This window comes from Amborella trichopoda, chromosome 5, assembly GCF_054954075.1.
Source record: "Amborella trichopoda isolate Santa Cruz 75 chromosome 5, AtrichopodaSantaCruz75HAP2 v2.0, whole genome shotgun sequence".
Classification (NCBI taxonomy): Eukaryota; Viridiplantae; Streptophyta; class Magnoliopsida; order Amborellales; family Amborellaceae; genus Amborella; species Amborella trichopoda.
This window is the reverse complement of record NC_142340.1, coordinates 19,225,855-19,232,304: the sequence shown is the minus strand read 5'-3', so window position 1 is coordinate 19,232,304 and position 6,450 is coordinate 19,225,855. Positions and strand designations below refer to the sequence as shown.

The window sequence follows — 6,450 nt, the reverse complement described above, 5'->3', positions numbered from 1 at the left end:
AAAATATTGTTCCTGAGAAGAAACAAAAGAAAAAAACAATATATATATATATATATATATATGTCTGTGTGTGTGTGTGTGTGTGTATGTATTGATCTCCTCTGCTTAGGGATTCCAAAAGAAAAGTGAGAAAATAAAAAAACAAATAAAAAGAATTTGATCTCAAAAAGAAATTAAAAAAAAAAAAGAGATCATGGTACCAAAAAATCTTAGTGACGCAAAAAGAAACCACAAAATAGAAGTTACAACCATGAATATATGGAAACCAAGAATGAAAAAGTATATATGCATACAAAAGGTTTTTCGTACATCATGAACCAAAAAGAAAGGAAAAGGAATGTACATGTGTATAACATAAAAGAAGATAAATATAACAGGAGCTGAGTCCTCATCTCTCGAGTTGGCCTAAAAGCCATTGGTTGCCTCCTGCTTGCTAGTCCTCGAGCGCACACTACGCTCACCATTGCCTCTTGAAGCTACAAGAGAGCAGGGATCTGTTGTCTTCCCAAGACTACCCTCTAGCCACAAACTGCTTGTGTCGGATCACCACTAGCGTGCTCGAGTGCCGAACTCACCAGTGGGAACTAGCAAATCATCTCAATGAACTGCCAGTTAAAAGATCTGACTGCCTCCTATACACATCCTGAAGAAAATACAAAAGAAAAAGCACTCAGAAATATGAAATAGTATGATAAACGAGGAGAAAAGATATAAAGCAAAAAGTAAAAACAGACCTACTAGCCTTGCACTCACGTGAGACTCTTACATAATATGATCACATCATGATTGCATGAGGAACAACCTAAGAAGAACCTGTACAAGAAGATTGGGTCTGAGTCTGAGAGACCTGCATCAACTCCAACTCAAGATGTGCCCGATCTCTCCTCTAATCTCTGAAGAGTGACAGTCGTAGCCTCAAGATGAGCTTGCACATCCATACTATGTGCCATAGCATAGTCCCAAGATTGTGCTATATACTCTAGTCGGCTCCTCAAATGTGCCACCTTACCATTGACCTGCTCACAGGGGATACTTGTACCTAACCTCTCCATGATCTCCTAATTGTGAGAAGAGAGATATATGATATTCCTCCCAGAAGCCCTAAATCTCTCATACACGGCCAAGGGTACTATTGCATCCTCCTCACTCAGCTCGTATTTGAGCATGTGACTGACTTTTCTATCCATGAAGCTCTTACAAATACTCTTCCTCAGAGCCCACTCGAATCACTAGGGGCATGCATCAGGGAGTACGGACCAGCTGGGTGCCCAAACTGCAACACCCACTCAAGATGATAAGTCTCCACCACATCCTTACAGATCAAGTGAGTGCTTGTGAGAAAAAATGGACGGCCTCCTCATAAACAGCAGCTCTATCCTCTACAAGAGTAACCTAGGAAATCTAATAAAGGGAAGAAATACACACAATCAAGTGATCCATGAATCTCAAAAGAATAGGAAGGAAAGATAATCAAAGGGGAATTTGACTAACCTCCTGCTTAGTCCTAGTACCAATAAACAGGGAGAAGAAAGGATATGGGTAAAGTGATTCAGTCTCCACAACTCCAAAGACCACCTATAAACATGGGGGAACCGCTTGACAAACTCACCCGGGATGGGATGAGAAATAGCGACATGCACCCAGGCCTAAACCTGGATCCAACCTATCTACAAAGATTACAGGAAATACTTACAAAACGAATTAGACAAAAAGAGCTTTCACGTACTTAAAGGAAGATCGAACATCCTCCAGCATAAGTCACATCCTTTGCAGCAATCTTACGCAGAGCCCTGAAGAGCCAAGCAAGTATGACAATTGCTCAAGCAACCTTCTCCGGGTATTCCAAATCTATAGTAGCCTAGTCCATCTTCTATTTGGCCCATCCCTTCGACCGTCAGCAAAGAGAAAGTCACAAAATATGAACATCAAAAATACCCTATGCTCCTAGACTTCCTCTAAATACATCGGACTATGCACTACCTCCATATCCACTGGGACAATGAAAAGATCGCACCTAGCTATTGAAAAAACCCACACTCACGTTGTCTCCTCATTCGAAGAGTGGTCCTCCTCCTCGCCCCCCCCAGCTTGAACACCCTCATCAACCTCCTCATCATCCTCATCATCATCACCCTATATGTCCTCAATGGAAGGAGATGGTACCCTCTGCGACCTACCTCCTTGACTAATCATCATCGCCCAATATGTCTTCAAGGGAAGGAGATGGTACCCTCTGCGACCTTCCTCCAGACTACCTATTAGAGAATGCATTCTCACCTACACTCCCCGTCCAAAATTATTCTGAAGACAGTTGAGATATATATGATCCCTCCCCTTCTTCTTGCTCTCAAGAGGGGGCGAAACTCCTAAGAGGTCCTTAATGGCCTCACGATGATCCACTCGCTCCTCTGGAGGGATACTAAAACAAAGGGCTTTCCATCTCCCCTAACTCCCATTGTCCTTACCATGTACTCAATGGTGGGACACATCTCCCCAGTTGGGACAGGAATAGAGTTTGTCTTCAATTTCCATTAAAGACAGAACTAAGTAAGAAGAGAGTGATCAATGATGAATGGTCAGATCCTACACGTCTTCCATCGACTTATCATAGCTAGGGTCTGCACCTGGACTAGAGGTAGAAGCTCAACCTATCTCCTAATAGTGTACAAGTGACATAAGGTCTCTACAATATAATTTTCAAACAAAATAAATCATCATAGGAAAAAAAAGAAAAGAAATATCACGACTATAGTTTTGGAGAAGAGCTCTAGCCAAATTCAAAAAAAATGCAGGGCTCAGTAATTTACCCAAGGCTAGATGTCCTAGGGTGAGTAACAAATGATTTCTGAAGAGAAAAGGAAATAAAATGAAGAAAAATTCACTCCCAAGATCACCATAGAGTGACATTTGTCGTAGCCCTGAAATAGGGGCAATTTGGTAATTTTTGATGATTCGCCTAAGGCGAATTGTCCTAGGGAAAATGTGTGATATCTTGATAAAATTCATCATAAAAATGAATCCTAAACTAAGTTTAAAGATCACATTATCACGTGACTGACGCTCCACCATAGAATTTTCAAATGTAAAAACATACAGGAAGCCTATTTTCCCAACATGGAAAATATATCAAACATGCTCAGAATTCTTTAAAGTGGGGAAAAACATGAATTTAGCACGGGAAATAATCATGCTACAGTCTTGGAACAGGAAAATTAGTCAACTAGAACACAAAAAGAAAATCATGAAAGTGCCCACTTGCACGACTCTACAAGTCACGATAAAAATGGCGCACTACTCAAGACAATAAAAATGAACGGTTTCATGCACCAAGATCAAACATGCATACTCAGAATATCAAAATAAATAAATTTTCCATACAGTGCATGACCAAAAGAGATGAAAACGTTCATTGAAACATGCTATCGAACACCTGGTATGCACAGTTTCATAAGCTAGTTTGTAGTCAAAAGAAGCAAATCCATACAATGGATTCCCATGTTCTAAGTTTTCTAAGCTTCATGATAATTAAAAACCTAGAGAATTTCATTAAAATAAACAAAAATGAAGGGAAATGTGACTAGGAAGCACCAGGAAACAAGAAAGTTGCATAGCTAACATGCCCCTTCGAACGGAAATGTGTCGATCCTCGGCCCACCATTGCTACTAAGATGCCATATCTAGTATGGATCTAGAGATTGAAGACTCAAGGAGACAAATCCATAGTGGAAAAGGGAGAAAATGCTGCCAAAGAACCTTTGAAGTGATGAAAGATCACAGAGTAGTAGGGGTCCTTGGATCCTGAACTCTCAAATCTATGAGAGAGAGAGAGAACCAAACTGGAGATGAGGAGGGAAAGTGATATTTTTTTTTTTTTTTTGAAAATTCCTGAAAAATGAAAAGAAGAAAAAGAGAAGAGGGTAAAGGTGGTGGTTCACCCCACACCCACTAAAAAAAATGGAAAAAAGAAGGAAAAATCAAGAAAATGAGGAATCAATATTCAACACTCATAAGAGAGTGAAATCAGCTCCAAATGAAGCCCTGAACAGTTAGAGAAGTCCCCCATTGTGTCTGATACACCCCAAAAAATCAAAAATTTTAAACAGCCTTCATCTAATCATGTTCAGATTCACATAACTCCAAGGTGACACCAGCCAAAGTGGCTCACCATTCAAATTTAGTTGAAAGAAGTCCAAAAAAACATGAAACTCAAACGCCCCGTAAAAGAGTCAAGACAAGAAGATGTCTAACCCGTATGATGACCAAAAGATCAAGTACCCAATCAAGTTCAATGTCAAACCCCTGTGACAAAAAATTTCGGGGTAGGTAAAAGAATGGCCATCACTATATGAAGTAAAACTGCTCAAAGGGCTCAATGGTTGCACTAGCTTAAAAGGCTAACCAACACCAAAAAATTTCAAATTTCTCACCTATCTTCAAAACTTCCCCTACAGGTCCTGTGAAGTTTTCAAAAGCCTTAATTTCTGTGGTTAAAAAGTATCCCGGAACTTCGTATCCATTTCAAAGCCTTACCAATATTCAAAATCTTCTAAAATGTTTTAAAACATGAATGAGTTTCTAGAAAGCTTGGATAGGATGTTTACGCCACCACTAGATCCCGGATACCGCGCTACAAACCCTTAAGAAAAAAAAAATCAACCCATGGGTTCCCAAGACTCAAGCTTGAACCTATGGATCCTTAGAATTAAAATTGAAGGCGAAAAATAAGTTCAATTAGCCAAGAATTCATCAATCATTTCTTCTAAATAAGATTCCTATTCAATTGGAAAAACAGACCCCAAGAAAAAGGTTTAAAGTTGGAGATGACTACACTGGCGTCCTAAGTAGCATTGGGATGACCTCAGCAAGGGGTGCCACTGACTCAAAGATAGCATAACTCCTATTAATTGCCATTGGGGTACAGTTTCAATTTTATGTCTTACAGATGAAAAGCATCCATCAGTGTAATACCAACCCAAAGGGTACTGGTTATTCAAAAGAATGACTCCTTAGAAATATTCCTTTCAATCGTGTTCCAGGTGTCTACTTATTTGTCATTCACCTGGTACTCCAGGTGAATGCTAAAGAGGGGCAACTGTAGATGCCCCCTTGAAATTATGAGTAAGGTAACTCCTAAAAGCTTGATTCTGACTCCCAAGGACCACACATATCCTAGTAGACCGTAGTACAACTAAACCAAGTTAAATTATCCCAAAACTACTAGGAACCTATCCCAGATCAAAGTAGACCCCAAGAGCTTTTCAACAGTCTAAGAATCACACAAATACGCTAAAGGCAAAGTTGGATTAGGGGGAAATGATGAAAATACCCCTACCTGTGCCACGTACTGCACTATGCGTTGGGCCAGCCTCGTACAAGGGCCGCGTGACACAACCCTCATCATGCCGCACGAGGCTTCGCGCCTCGGTAGCCTGATGGGTCAAGGCCTAGCCCAACCCTTTTTTCCATATACGTTTGAATTATTCAAAGTCAGTAAAAATCTGAAATTTGAGTTTTTTTATTCAATCTAAACCCTGGGATCGAACTGATCTGATTTCAATTTTAACCCTACTTCAATGTATAAATACCCCATAAAAAACATACCAAAATTAATATGAAAAACCCCTGCAAAAGAGGATTGAAAAATCCTTAGAAAATACATTGCATCCCTAGGAAATTTGAAATTAGGAAAATACTCAATAAATTCTAGAAAATAGAATAAAGCCTTAGAAAATTAAAAAAAAAATCGAAAAGAATAGGGAAAATTCCCCAGAAACCCTAGAAATCCAAAATTCAGATTTGACATTAGAAGATCCTAAAAACCTTAGAAAACTAAAGAAAACATTCTCCAAACCCCTAGAAAAGCCTAGGTAAACCCAATCTAAAAATCTCTAGCCTTTTCTGAAGCCTTAGGAACCCGAGATCTAAGTGAAAGAACCTTAGATGTACCAATTCCACCAAGCAAGATGCATCCAAAAGGAAATGTTGACACAAAAAAGGCGGCTTGATCCAATCCCAAAACTCTAGGTTTCGAGTTCCTAAGGTAAGTATTTCTTTTTCTCTTTAATTTTAGTGTATTTTCTTCATTAATTTAGTTTACTTTCCTGTAATTTTTTGTTATTCATTAAGTTAGTAAAATTTAGCAATATTTTTGAAGAAATATACATAGATCTTGAAGGTGGCACCTCTAGTGGACTCAAGAAAGAATCAAATATGTGTTGTTTCTGAGCCCATAATTCAATCGACCCCACTTTCTTTAATTTTTCATAAATTAACTTAGTTTTGTAAATATTTGAGTTGATCTCATCTAAGAGATCAGCACAAATTGGAGCATAAACAAAATAGATAAGGATTAACGTGGTTGAGTTGGTTAAATTATGTTTTTAAGAGATAAGGGAGAGATAGAGTTTAGTTTTCTATTTTTTGTTTTTTTATTTTTCCTTAGATTGTATT

The 6,450-nt window shown here is 38.8% G+C and overlaps 1 long non-coding RNA gene across 1 annotated transcript; it reads right to left on the bottom strand.

The window, feature by feature from the left end:
* Window positions 1-238: 238 nt before the first annotated feature.
* On the bottom strand, window positions 239-4,553 carry LOC110008458 (uncharacterized). The gene is made up of 2 exons (XR_002283365.2): window positions 3,589-4,553; window positions 239-643 (listed from the first exon to the last, which is right to left on the bottom strand). It is a non-coding gene; the product is annotated as an uncharacterized LOC110008458 (long non-coding RNA).
* Window positions 4,554-6,450: the final 1,897 nt, after the last annotated feature.